The sequence below is a fragment of the Rhineura floridana genome, chromosome 14, assembly GCF_030035675.1.
Source record: "Rhineura floridana isolate rRhiFlo1 chromosome 14, rRhiFlo1.hap2, whole genome shotgun sequence".
Taxonomy (NCBI): Eukaryota; Metazoa; Chordata; class Lepidosauria; order Squamata; family Rhineuridae; genus Rhineura; species Rhineura floridana.
In genome coordinates this window covers 9,765,560-9,780,114 of record NC_084493.1, presented here as the reverse complement: position 1 = coordinate 9,780,114, position 14,555 = coordinate 9,765,560, and the positions used below count along the sequence as shown (strand labels likewise).

At 45.4% G+C, this 14,555-nt stretch overlaps 1 protein-coding gene and 1 pseudogene across 1 annotated transcript in view; one reads left to right on the top strand and one right to left on the bottom strand.

Annotated features, from left to right (window-relative positions):
* TNFAIP8L3 (TNF alpha induced protein 8 like 3) overlaps nucleotides 1-14,555 on the top strand; it is a 56,893-nt gene that overhangs the window by 22,630 nt on the left and 19,708 nt on the right. The window lies entirely within an intron of this gene.
* On the bottom strand, nucleotides 13,672-13,780 carry LOC133370168 (5S ribosomal RNA; annotated as a pseudogene).

Sequence of the window (14,555 nt, the reverse complement as noted above, 5' to 3'; positions counted from 1 at the left end):
AGGGAGAGGCAAGTTGTGAAAAAAGCAATTCATCTTCCTTTAAAATGAGTTCTAGAGCTATTTTTCCCCCTTGAGGTTTTTGTGCAGTAACAACCTTTGAGTTCATAGGAACATAAGGACGCTGCCTTATACAGAGTCAAACCGTTCGTCCATTGAGCTCAATGCTGTCTGCACTGACTGGCAGCTAGGGATAGGCAAATCTGTCAGTTTGGGGTTCTCTCCATTCCATTTCCCCCCCAGTGTTAAGCTCACGTCCACATCAGTTTGCAAATTTGAAAAAATGAAGTCCTCATGAAGACCCATCATTCATTTAATGCAAACGTCTCCTAATAAACGCACGTTGGTGTGCATTTTTGCCTGATATGCACAGTGTTGCAAAGCAGTTCCCCCTAACAGAATGTATTCTTGTAGATGCATTTTTATGTAGACTTTACCCCAGGATATGCATTTTTGTAAACATTGTCCGGCTGAAGCACAACATTTGGATAAGTGCATTTTTGTAAACATTGTCCGGCTGAAGCACAACATTTGGATAAGTGTGGATTTCAAAGGATGCCTGTTCTCCTCTTGGTTCAGGAAGTGCACATTTGGTGGAGTTGCCTTTAAATGTGAAGAGACTCAAATGCCTCCTCACAGTCCCTACTGGCAGAGCAGCTCTCCAGAGGTTCCCATAGGGGGCGCTCCCAGCCCTACCTGGAGATGCCAAGGATTGAACCTGGTTCCTTCTGTATGCAAAGCAGATGCTCTAACCACTGTGCTATATTTATTTATTTATTTATTATACCTGTATACCGCCCCATAGCCGAAGCTCTCTGCGCGGTTTACAGTAACTAAAAACAAATACAATTTAAGATACATCTTTTAAAAAACAATTTAAAACACAATTTAAAAATTTAAAACAATATAAAACACATGCTAAAATGCCTGGGAGAAGAGGAAAGTCTTGACCTGGCGCCGAAAAGGTAACAGTGTTGGCGTCAGGCACACCTCATCAGGGAGATCATTCCATAATTTGGGGGCCACCACTGGGAAGGCCTTCTCCCTTGTTGCCACCCTCCGAGCTTCCCTTGGAGTAGGGACCCAGAGGAGGGCCTTTGATCTTGAACGTAGTATACGGGTGGGTTCGTATCGGGAGAGGCGTTCCATCAGGTATTGTGGTCCCAAGCCGTGTAAGGCTTTATAGGTCAAAACCAGCACCTTGAATCGAGCTCGGAAACATAAAGACAGCCAGTGCAAGCGGGCCAGAATTGGTTTTATATGTTCGGACCGTCTGGTCCCTGTTACCAATCTGGCCGCTGCATTTTGCACAAGCTGCAGTTTCCGAACCGTCTTCAAAGGCAGCCCCACATAGAGTGCATTGCAGTAATCTAATTTGGAGGTTACCAGAGCATGGACAACTGAAGCCAGGTTATCCCTTCGTTATGGGCCTTCATGTCTTCCTGTCCTCGCACTGCCTGTTTACCCGAGGAAAAGAGGAAAGCTGAATGGTGTATTTCTATTTAGAGAATAAAATATGGCCGGAATGATTCCCCTCAGGGAATCTCTGTAGTCTGATTTGTGCGAGAGTGTGGGCAGAGAAACCGAGCGCTAGAACACGGGGTGTTTCATTTCATTGCCAAGAGTGTGGGGGAAGCCTGATATTCTGTTTGCCGGAGCGGGGGGGGGGACCTGAATCCTGTTCAAATAATGCCTCACATCTTATGACAGTCATTATTAGCGTTCGTCAATAACTTTCCAGAAGGTCATTAGAAAGAGCCATTAAGCGAGTCTGAGCGGGTCCATGAATTTCTTTCTTTGGAAACGCAGCCTGAACTGTAGGGAAAGGAAGAATTGTCGCTCGCATGGAGTTACTGTGAATTTATTATTTAAAACGTTTCTTGTACAAATCATGACAACTCTCTTTTTTTTTCCCCCTCTTTTCTTTTTTTAGTGAAAGCAGGGCAAGCAGGTCAAATATGTGCGGAGGACAGCAGTTCTAGCGTTTGTAACGTGAAACTGAATTTCAGCACGTTCAGTGAACATGTGAACTCTTCGCTTCTATTGGGAGAGTAGAAAAAAGACTTTTTCAGACGAGGCTCTTAAATGAGCAGAACCAACGCACAAAGCAGGAAGGGAAGTATGCCTCTCTGCCTAGCCCATTGGCTGCAACTGGGGGAGGTTCGGTTCCAACATCTCCAGGTGGCGCTGGAAATGTTGCATTTCTGAAACTCCCGGAGAGCCCCTCCCGGTCAGTGCAGACAATGCTGAGCGAGATGGAGCAATGATCTGACTCAGTAGGGTTGATCACACATTACACAGAACACAGGGGCGACCTGTCTGTACTCATGCGCAAGTGTCCGCGTGAAAGAGAGTAAACTTGTTCGTATGTACAGCCCCCCTGGTATGTACACAGGCCGTACACTTGTTGAACACTACATGTGAATGACTGTAGAAGCAGATGGCTCAACTGTTTGTGTACGCCGATTGTACATTTGTTAAATATAATAGGGGAGCGCTCCTAGTATAAGGTGCTCCCAGTACAAGGTAGTTTCCTATGTTCCGAAGTGTACTGCCTCTAGGCCTGTTGGATGCCATAACATGCTTGCATGGGACCTATGCATGCAGTGCTGGTTGCAGGCTTTGCAGGGCCCTTGGCCAAGACACCCTTTATGGGCTCCCTGCGTTCAGCGAGTACCCCCTCAGAGCCAATAACACCAACTGCTGAGCCTTCTCCTCTTCATTGTTGCTCCTTCCTGCTTTCTTGTGAAGTTGGGAGCCCCTGAGCGAGCGGGCGGTGGCTCCTCCTCCTCACTGAGCCAGAGCAAGAGGTAGGGGAATGTGCAGTGGTAAGAGAAGGAGCAGGACCAGGGGACTTTTGTAACCACCCACCATCATCGCTGGGCTGTGGGGACCTTGGCAGACGACCAACCATGCACCCCCCCCCAGTTTATGTTTCAGAACCTCAGGCTGTGATTGCTACAGTTGTGCCCAGTGCTACAATCTTCTCCAACACCTTAAGGATAACAGCTGTTCACTTGCTAGTCATCCTTAGGAAGCTGCCTCCTACTAAGTCAGAACACTGGCCCATCCAGCTCAATATTATCTACGCTGGCTCACACTGGGTTACGGGGATTTCAGACAGGAGTCTTTCTCGGGCCTACATGGTGATGGTGAGGATTGAACCTGGGAGTTTTTGCATGCAAAACACATACTCTTCCTATTAGAAGTGCAACAGCAGAGATCATTCCATTTGTAACGTAAGGTTTAATTCTGTTATCAGCAAGTCAGCTAACTAAGAGGGTGGTGGTGGTAGAGTTGTTGCTTAGCAACCAGGCAGAGTAGCGTGATCTTTGACAAGGTAGCACATGATATGATTGGCTGTGTAGTTCTGAGGGTGATTTTTCTCCTTTATATGTTTTGACCATATATCTCCTGCAAGGCCTGACCTAAGAAAGACAAAAGCTCTCTGTTCATTTAGCCTCAAATTATACAAACAGTTTTGCTCAGTAAAGGGTTATCAGGACTTCTCTCTGGACTCCATCTGTGTTATTTAAGTGACTTTGCTAGCATTACCATCTTCCAGGGGGATACATATCTGCTCCTAATATTTCTTGTGAACTCTTCCTTCTGGGTTATAGCCAACTGAAGACAGCCTGGGAAGGTTTATTTGCACAATGTCTAAAAGCTATTTGACATTATAATCAGAGGTAAAATGAAATAGTCATTGATTTTTCTACAAAATGCATCTGCTTTTACATCATTAAATGGCGGAAGGAAAACAGACCTGGCAGGTAATCAAAATCATAATATGGAAATCTATTAATATCCTATCAATAAAAGCCATGTCCTAGCTCTCTGTCATCAATCACTGACTTCAAACCCTCAGCAATTGTTAGCAAACTGGCCTTGATTGGGGAAGACAATTATTTTGCTCATCCTGGTTGTCTCCTAGAACAGGAACAGGGAGCTGAATGTGGCCCTCCAGGCCTTTCTGTCCGGCCCTGGGAACTCTCCCAGGGCTCACTCCTGACCACCCTGCTCCACACCTTCCTTGAGTGCTTTGCCTGGGTGGAATGAGCTGGGACTGCGATAAGAATATAAGAGCCTGCTGGATCAGGCCAATGTAGCCAATCTAGTCCAGCATCCTGTTCTCTCAGCGGCCAACCTGTCACCCACAGGAAGCCCGCAAGCAGGAGCCGAGTGCAAAGAGCACTCTCCCCTCGTGCGGTTTTCAGCAACTGGTGTTTGGAAGCACACTGCCTCCAACTACGGAGGCAGAGCATAGCCGTCGTGGCTAGTCGCTATTGATAGCCTTCTCCTCCATGAATTTGTTTAATCCTCTTTTAAAGCCATCCAAGCTGGTGGCCATCCCTGCCTCTTGTGGGGGGCAATTCCCATAGTTGAACTATGCATAGCATGAAGAAATACTGCTTTTTGTCTGTCCTGAATTCAGCTTCCTTGGATGTCCATGAGTTCTAGCGTTACGAGAGAGGGAGAAAAACCTTTCTCTATCCACTTTCTCCGGACCATGAATAATTTTAGACCCTTCCATCATGTCGCCTCTAACTCACCTTTTCTCGAAACTGAAAAGCCCCAAATGCTGCAGCCTTTCGGAAAGAGCTTGGAAAAGTTACTTTTTTGAACTACAACTCCCATCAGCCCAATCCAGTGGCCATGCTGGCTGGGGCTGATGGGAGTTGTAGTTCAAAAAAGTAACTTTTCCAAGCTCTGGCCTTTCCTCATCGGGATGTCACCCTTGATCATTTTGGTTGCCTCTTCCTTGCTTGGATGGAGAGGAGTGTAGGAGCCTCTGACTTTTGCGTGGTTGAAGCATAGCCTACAGAACAGAGAGACGACTCAACTTGCTGCAGAAATGTGGAGAACGGAATTTAAGACTGGAAAGATGAGAAGTGGGGAGAACTAAAACTGGCAGAGCTTTCCATCCCTAGTTGATGGGCAGCAGGAGCACGCTTTGCTCAAGGACGGGTAAGCCGTTTCTATTAGATGGAAACAGCTTCTCCCCCAGCACCGTTCCCTACAGCTGACATTGGAGGTGTGCAGGGAGGCTTGCAAAAGCATAAGTCTAGCAATGCCCCTTGCGGTGTGCTTCCCAGGCTTGTTCCACCCACCTGTCAATCTTGTGGCATCATGACGGTGTCACAGGATTGACAGGTGGGTTGCCCCACCCACTTGTCAAAGTTGGCCCCATGGGATTCTCCACCCCTGCAGCACAGAAAGGGTTGCCAAGTTCTTCCCTGAAACAGGTGCTGTCGCTTGTACACATGCAAGAAATCAACATATGCAGATTTGCCCCTTCCCTGTACTAGGGGAATCTGTCTTGGATTTCTGCCTGGTAGGCAGCTGCTACAAGCAAAGCGCCTCTATCAGCCAAAAAGGTGGTTATACTGAGGGGAAATGGGCTGGCTGGTTGCCTTCAAGAACAATTCAAGTCTATTCTAACACGCATGCCTGGACTCACTAAAAAAACAACCTGATCTAGTCAGTGGCTCAGGGACCAGCTTAGCAATTGTCTGTGTCTAGGAAAGGCTGATTCTCACTTGAGAATCATGGGCCAGAATTTTTGTTCAGCATTTGGATGGGCCCAAAAGCTACAGGAGAGGCGATGATGAAATAGATCCATTTGCTTAAAGGGAAAAAGAACAAACACCGCAGATTTTTGGTCATCATTATGCAGCGACCAAGCATAGACCCCATTCTGCCCTCTGCTTTTCCTGCCAAATCTTCTGAATGGCAGGGCAAGGCCATGAATGAACCAGTGAATAATCATTTCTATCTCAAACGCCTGTTCTCCATACAGCACTTTCAAAGCACCCAACCCTGTCCCCTCCTCCTCCTCCCTTCCTTTTCTCTGCTTAGACTCACTGGCAACCAAACACATTCCCAGTTCTGGCCATGACTCGATTCTTCCCTTCCCATCAACGTCTGTTTATTTCCTACCTCTGAATTGCGAGAAGCTAATCAGAAAGCGTTTGTTGAGCAATGAGCGTTTGCAACAAAAAAAAGGGGGGGTGAGGAAACAGGAGAGAGAACGAGGATGCAGAGCCAAAATCCTGTTTAACTTAACCAGCTAGCCCTTTCCTACTCATGGGAAATTACTCACCTCTGGAAAGTGTGTAGATTTCAACCCACAGAACAGCAAGTTAAAAACAACTCCTGGTCTGAGCCTACACAGCCATCCACCCAGCCAGCCCCTCTCCCCACCTGGCTACCTTCTCTGGGCATTGTGGGAATCGTGCATGTGTGTGTGTAAATCTGTTTCTTTGTTTGACTAGGTACCCTCAAAATCAGGGGTGTGGAACTGCATCCCACGTGGGCCAAGTTTGGCAAGAGGGTGGAGTCACTCCCTGTCCATCACCGGAAATCACAATGGCATCAGGTGATCTGTTTTCACCTGTACGGTTTGGAATTAAGATGAAAGCATGCTGTGCGCTGCACTTTGAAGCCCCGACAGTCAGCACGATGGCTCTGCATGCAAGCCCCAACGATCAGCTGACTGTCGAGACTTCAAAGCGCTGTGTGCATACAAGCCCCAAACAGCTGATTGTATACAGCTTGCAAGGATCCAGGCACAGGACTTTGCAGATGGTGCCGATCAGCTAATGGGTGGTGCCTGCAACCCTCAATTTGGCCAAGCTGCATCCTTACCTGCCCCACACCTAACCTCACAGATGGCATCAGGTGTAGGACAGGTGGGCATGGCTTGGCCAAGATGGGGAGGCCTGGTGGGCCTAATTAGGCCTCTGGGTCAGGAGATCCACACCTCTGAATTGCGAGAAGCTAATCAATTGTATGAAACCTTTCCATTTCCATCAGCTTTTCTCTAAGGAGTTCAGGATTCTGGGAGGACATCCTCTGAGATCAGTAAGAAGCAATTTGCGAGGATCCTTGCAAGGATTTTACCTGTGGTAGCAAGAAGAGAGATACCTCAATAGCTCCCACAATCTGTTCTATCACCCTTCTTAAAAAGGGTGATAATTATGGCTTCCCTAAAGTCTTCCGAGATCTCCTCCCTCATCCAGATTTTTTCAATGAGCTTATGAAGTTGTTGTGTAAATACAGGCCCACCTTCTTTAAAGACTTCAGCAGGAATCCCATCAGGTCCACTAGCTTTGTTGTTCTTCATTTGATTGATGGCTTTACTGACTTCATCCAAATTAGGGGATACTGCAAGCTCGTCTCTAGTTTGTTGTTGTAGAATTTGCGAGAAGACCTCACCCGCCACAACAGAGTTACAATTGAGGAGGTCATGGTAAAGCTCTTTCCAGGGCAGTGCAATAGACTCTTTATCCTTAAGAAGTTTGGTACCATCCATTGAACGTAAGGGATTTGTACCGTGATTTGTTGGTCCATAGATGGCCCCACTCTCTAAAGCTATGATTCTGTGAATCCATTTTGGATGAGAAAATGGATAGCCTTACAGCAGGCAGAAGTGCAATAGGTTCAGCTTCTGCCATGGCAGAGGAAACTGTACCTGTTGAGTTTCTGCCTGTCGTGCAGCCATTCAAGGCAGGAAAAAAGCATGGCAAGTCCAGCTAAGGAAGTTCCTGTTAATTAAAGCAGACATGTCCCGGGAACCTTACTGCTGCAGAGTACGTAGCATTGTAGTTCATCACCTTCTCTGCTTCAAGGCTTCATTGAATGCTATCTAAGTGCAAAGCCAATAAATTATGAGAAAGAAAGTGATGGGGTTTTTTTAAGGTACTAATGATGTTTTAACCTCTCTGAATTAAACCTCCTTAGAGTAAGCCTTTCTGCTTCAGTCCAGAGATGTTGAGTTGTCCTTGTGTTCTGGGTATGTGTTTCATACTGGTCTAATTTTTCCCTCGCCCCCCCACTGCTGCCCCAGGCTTTTCCTCCTCTTCCGCTCTCATCCTGTGATCTTTAACGTGAAATAAAATTTCCCTTTTCCTTCTTTCTCATCCTGTTTTGAGTATTTGGACTCGCATCATCCCTAGTGAGCGCATCCTGAACAGAGACAAAGGGGGAAAGAAAGCCCATAAAACTTTCAAGCTGAGATTTAAATGGCTATAAATTGAGGGAGGTTCCATTATTATTATTATTATTATTATTATTATTATTATTAACAGTGTGGTGTAGTGGTTAGAGTGTTGGACTGCAACCTGGGAGACCAGGGTTCGAATCCCCACACAGCTATGAAGCTCACTGGGTGACCTTGGGCCAGTCACTGCCTCTCAGCCTCAGAGGGAGGCAATGGTCAACCCCCTCTGAATACCGCTTACCATGAAAACCCTAATCATAGGGTCACCATAAGTCAGGATCGACTTGAAGGCAATCCATTATTATTGCTGTTGTTGTTGTCGTCATCGTTATCGTTGTTATCATCATCATCATCATCATTGTATCCAGCCCTTCCTCTTAAAGGCATTTTAACATGTGTTTTAAATTGTTTTTATATCATTTTAAATTTTGAAATTGTGTTTTAAATTGTTTTTAAAATATGTGTTTTAAATTGTATATTTGTTTTAATGTTTTTGATTGCTGTAAACCACCCAGAGAGCTTCGGCTATGGGGCGGTATACAAATGTAATAAAAAAATAAAGGAGCCTAGGATGGCAAATAACAAGTGATAAAACAATAAAAAAAAATCTTAAAAACAAAACATCTTTAAAACATCTTAACCCATTTCATGGCACTTAAAAGGGGATCTTTATAACTATATCTAAACGATTTACCAAAGTAGTTCAGTCTAACTCCCTTCCCTACTCTTTCTCAGTTTTTAGTTCAGTGAGGCTGCAATCCTAACCGTACTTACCTGGGGGTAAGCCCCACTGAATTCAGTAGGACTTACTTCTGAGTAGACATGTTCAGGGTTGCACTATTAGTGTCGTGGATTTACAGAGCAATCGTTGGAGGCAAGCGGCTGGCAGACGGGGCGGCCACATCCAGCTGCCGTTCAGGGGCCTCTGAGGGGTGGACGCTGGCTGTGCCGCAGGGCGCAGTAGAAGGAAAGAAAATACATGATGGAGGGCCACAGGAGGGAGCCAAACATGACCTGGATGTACCGTAAGTCCCCTCCCCTCAGCCCCTCCCCAACATGCCCCCGGAATGCCCCTTTTGGGGGCCTTGCTCCAGCTTGCGTTGGCTTCCCTACACTGGGTTGCATTTCTCCAGCAGATTTTTGGCTGAGCCAGCTCACTGTAGCTGACTTGTGGCCACGTCACAGCTGCACCAGGAGGGGGGACTTTGGCTGGTGCAGCCTGGCAGCCGGGACCCAGCTGTCTCAGCCAGGAATCCTTGGTATCCACCTCCCCTCAGCCCAGCATATATATGACTTGCATTGCGCCCTTAATTATACAGTCCAACATTTTGTTTCCTAATCCGCTGCTCTTGGTACATCTGCTATTTTCTACTGCGGGGTTACTACTATTTTTGCTGCTATCAGTCAATAATAAGCTCATTCTAAATTACAACATTAAAAAACATCACTTTAAAAACTAGCAGCAGCAAATAAAGCCACATTAATTAATCCAGCTTCATGAATTAATTCATAGAATCATAGAATTATAGAATCATAGAATAGTAGAGTTGGAAGGGGCCTATAAGGCCATCAAGTCCAACCCCTTGCTCAGTGCAGGAATCCAAATCAAGGCATCCCCGACAGATGCTGTCCAGCTGCCTCTTGAAGGCCTCCAGTGTCGGAGAGCCCTCTGCCTCTTTAGGTAATTGGTTCCATTGTCATATGGCTTTAACAGTTAGGAAGTTTTTCCTGATGTCCAGTCGAAATCTGGCTTCCTGCAACTTGAGCCCATTATTCCGTGTCCTGCACTTAATTCAGTTAAATGAGACTGCTGCAATAGAGAAAGCTGAGGGTGATGATTTGAGGGGAAGGATTTGGGATCAACAGCTCTCTCAATTTTGTTTCGGTTTCTCATTTTTCCAATCCTAAATTCATTTCTCCATATTTCTGCATCAGTTTGCAATTAAAAAAAAAAAAAAAAAAAAGCTCTCATGAAAATTCATTGCTATTTTAGTGGACATTTCTCCTAATTTTACATTTTTGTATTCAATTTTGCCTGTTTCGTACATTTTTGCTAGCTAATTTTTCTGATATAATGCAATTTTGTATGTTCTTTTTACAGATATATGCATTTTAATTCACACTTTCCCCTAACGTACCCATTTTTGTACATATTATTTGGATGGAGATCTGCAGCATAATATTGGGAGGAATGTGAATTTTTAAAGTTGGCTGTGTTTCGGTTCTCATGTTGTTTCAGAAAGTGGGCATTAAAATCCTTGCCCCATCCCTAGGAAGGACTGTAAGCTCAATTCTGGTACTGCAAATGAATTCCTGATCATTAAGCTGTGTGCTCAAAGACAACTCGATGTATCTCCACTACCATCACCCTGCATAGGGATGTGCTAAAATTTCACCCAATTCAGATTTGGTACCAAATTTTCCATTGATTTGCCTATTTGTCATTGCAGATTAGATTTTTCGGTGGCAATTTTCTGCAGATATTTTAAAAGAATTCTTTAAAAGATATTTTTGAAGAAAACCCTCTAAAATATCAATACTGAGAATGAAAGTTTTATGTCCTTTCAAAATATCAATATTTCCTTTAAAATTATATTGATATTTTAAAAATATCAATATTAATATCAGTATTTTTTGCAATGGGAGAAAACAGATTGGTAAAAGCAGTAGCTAGCAAACAAAAAACAAATTCAGTCAATGCTAGCCTGTTAGATCGATGGAATACTTTCAAATTGGCCCCAGCCAACATCCCATCCCATCCCATCCCATCCCATCCCTAACCCTGCGCCACTTTGAGAGGTCTGCTAATAACTCTCTCAGCACCCTTAACAAATTACAGCTCTTTGGGAGAAACCATGACTGTTTAAAGTGGTATAATACAGCTGTAAATTAGGGTTCCCAGGTTCCTGGCCTGAGACTGATTCTGTATCTTTAGGAGAAGAGAAAGTCAGCCAAGTGCAGGTGTTCTTGCAACTCTGTAATGGGAAAAACCACACATTGGAATTCTTCCTTTCCCCTCCACAACTTTTAAAGATACAGAAGGCCTCTTGGTTGCCAAGCCCGGTCTCCAAGAGGTCTTCTGTATCTTTAAAAGTTGTGCAGGAGGAAGGGAGAATTCCACCTTGTGGTTTTTCCCATTACAGTGTTGCAAGAACACCTGCACTCAGCTGACTTTCTCTTCTCCTAAAGAAACAGGATAAGTCTCAGGCCCTGAACCTGGCAATCCTACTTTAAATGCATAGTGTAGATGGGGGGCTTCCTTTCAGCTGTCTCCCTGCACTCCCCTTCCCAGTTTCTGTTTATCTTCCTGATCACAGAAACAACTCATAGATTGAAGTGAATGAAAGTGGTGTGTGCCGTCTTTTGGAGAGGCTATGGTATAAACATAGCCTAATAAGGATCAGCTTTGGAAAAAAATCAAGGATAGCTGTTTAGTCAAGCACGCACAGTTATTCTTGAGGTTTAATCAAAGAAAAGAAAATGTGAGTGCCGGGGCCAGGCGAATAACGTTATCAGGCGTTCAAAGAAAAAGCTTTCTGGAGATGAATTGGGAAACCGGAAAGCCAGGTTGCATAGCATTTTTTTAAGCTTTTGTATGGTGCTTCTGTGGAGCATTTTGTCTATATTATGGGTTGTGTGCAAATAGTTCTATTCAGAGACTTTTAATTTCTGCGTGCCTACTCTGAGTATGGCTAACATGGACTACAAATCTATCTCTGTAATCTAGGGATTAGTTGGAAAGGGATCGAAAGTCAAACTGCCAGAATTTGGGGGAAGGGCCATAGCTCAGGGGCAGAGCATCTGCCTTTCATGCAGAAGGTCCCAGGTTCAATCCCCAGCATCTCCAAGGAGGGCTGGAAGAGACTCTTGCCTGTGAACCGCTGCCAGCCAACGTAGACAGTATTGAGCGAAATGGACCAATGGTCTGACTCAGTACAAGGCGGGTCCCTGTGTTCCTATAATGTCATTGTACAAATGCGTATAAGGCTGGTCCATGTTGTTATTCCCATCTTGCAGATAGTTGTGGGGAGGGCGTGGTGAACCTGGCTCAATATTTTATACAGTAGGGCCCCACTCATATGGCAGATTACGTTCCAGACCCCCGCCGAAAAGCGAAACCCACCGAAAAGCGGAACTCATTCAGTAGAATGGTGCTCGATGCCCAAAAAAACACAGTAAAAGCGGAACAAGCACCGTATGAGTGGGGCCTTACTCTAATTGAAAGTTGCCCTATTAGTGGGCCGCCGAAAAGTGGGGCCCTACAGTATTTTTTTACCCGAGGGCTGTATTTTTACACCGAGGGCCACATTGCCTCATGAGCAACCTTTCAGGGGCCACGTGCCAGTGGTGAGTCGTGCCACAGTGAGCAGAGCAACAGACATGATTCTTCCCTTTGTAGATTGGGCTAAGTTCCAGCCAAGCATGAGATGGGCCACATTCACACCATACATTTATTTCACTATTATTCCACTTTTGTGGCTTCCCCCAAAGAATCCTCGGAAGTGTAGTTTGTCAAGAGTGCTGAGAATTGTTAGGAGACCCCCTATTCCCCTCACAGAGCTACAATTCCCAGAGTGGTTTCACAATCAATCCCTCTTCCCAGGTAACTCTGAGAATTGTAGCTCTGTGAGGGGAAAAGGCAAACTACACTTCCCAGGATTCTTTGGGGGAGCCATGAGTGTTTAATAGTGGAATAAATGTGTGGTGCGAAGGTGGCCACAGATGTTCCTACACAGACCTCTCTCCACGCAGGCAAGCGAGAGGCATCATCACAATTCAGGGGTACTCGCGGCCAGGCAAAAGCACTTGAGGGGTATGGGCTGGAAAGAAGGGGTGTGGCCTAGAGCAGCATTGCCTGAGGAGAGTCCCAAGGACCAGATGGAGAGGCTGGGGGGATGGATTTGGCCCCTGGACCTGAGGTACCCCACCTCAGTTGTAGGGCAACAGAAATTCCAATCACAGATCTCATACATTGTATGTTGCTTGGCCCCGACATATCTCACTTCTGTATGGATTCGGGGTTTTTTCATTTGCATTCATTGCAATAGGAGACATGTTGAAACATAAGTATCTCACTGACAAAGCAGTTAGGGTTAGATATTCTAAGAAATTGTTCTGCAGGTATAAATGTTTTGTTAAATTTATTTTATTTATTTAGAAAATTTATAAACTGGCTGATCAAAAGTTCCCCAAGTGATGTACAAATAAACCCATAGAGCCATATCTGACTGAGTGTTACTCAGAGTTAGTGCAGAGGTACCATCTCTGTTGTCTTTTTAGCCCTACTGAAGACCTTCCTCTTTCGACAACCTTTTAATCAGATATGTTTCCCAGGCTGGATCTGTATTTCTGAATTGGAATGGACCTTCTGATAAGATGGTAGCTGCAGGAGACCCTCACCTGCAGACCACTGTGATCAACTGGGTATATAAGGGGTAAGACGATCTTTCAGGTAACCAGGTCCCAAGCTGTATAGGCCTTTATACACCAAAACCAGTACCTTGAACTTTGCCCGACAGGTAAATGGCAGCCAGGGTCCTTGACACAATTCTTGTTGTTATGTGCTTTCAAGTCGATTACGACTTATGGCGACCCTACGAATCTTTTGGATGTTTTCATAGGGTTTTCATGGTAAGAGGTATTCAGAGGTGGTTTACCATTGCCTTCCTCTAAGTCTATGGCACCCGGTATTCCCAGGCGGTCTCCCATCCAAGTACTAACCAGGCCTGACCCTGCTTAGCTTCCGAGATCAGACGTGTTCAGGGTAGTATGGCCATAGCCTTGACACAATTATAGTGCATAAGTGGTGGATTGATACTGAACATTCTATACATCATTCCACTTTATTAGTTGTTCTGTGACATATACTGACTGGAAACGAAGCAGTGTGTTGGCCCCAAAACGATTGCAGTATTGAAAGCAGGATTGTGTATAACTGCCCCGATGCCATCATGAGCACAAATCATCAGGAATGGTCCCAAGGTATGGTCTGAAGGCACATGAGGCCGCCACCTTGCTGAAGGTTTGGGTCTGATCAGTGCCTGCTTGTGGGTTTCCCATGGGCAACTGGTTGGCCACTGTGAGAACAGGATGCTGGACTAGATGGGCCGTTGGCCTGATCCAGCAGCCAGGCTCTTCTTACGTTCTTTGGTAAGGAAGAACCACACATATGACGACTTGGGTTCCATGATGAAAGAAAGGCAGGATATAAATGTAACGAATGAAATAAATAAATGCAGAATAAAAAGGACGTTCTGGAGGGCCTCGGTCCGGGCGGTGTTTCAATGGGAGGTTCAAGTGGGAGTGGGGAGTGTTGGAAAGAATAACGCCAGATTGCTCCAGTCACCGTCACATCCTCTGCCTGCCAAACTCAGTTTGCTTTATGGTTTTTTTGGCCCTATTCAGCAAGTTCCTTTTGAAGCTGATCCTGATGGTGGGGCTCATGCTGAAAAGATTATGGTGGCTTCCCCCCCCCTCCCAGGGAGAGGGCTGAGTCTCTCTCTGGCTGCCCGGGGTGGAAATCTGAAGCTCAGCATTGCCCAGGCTCGACAACACT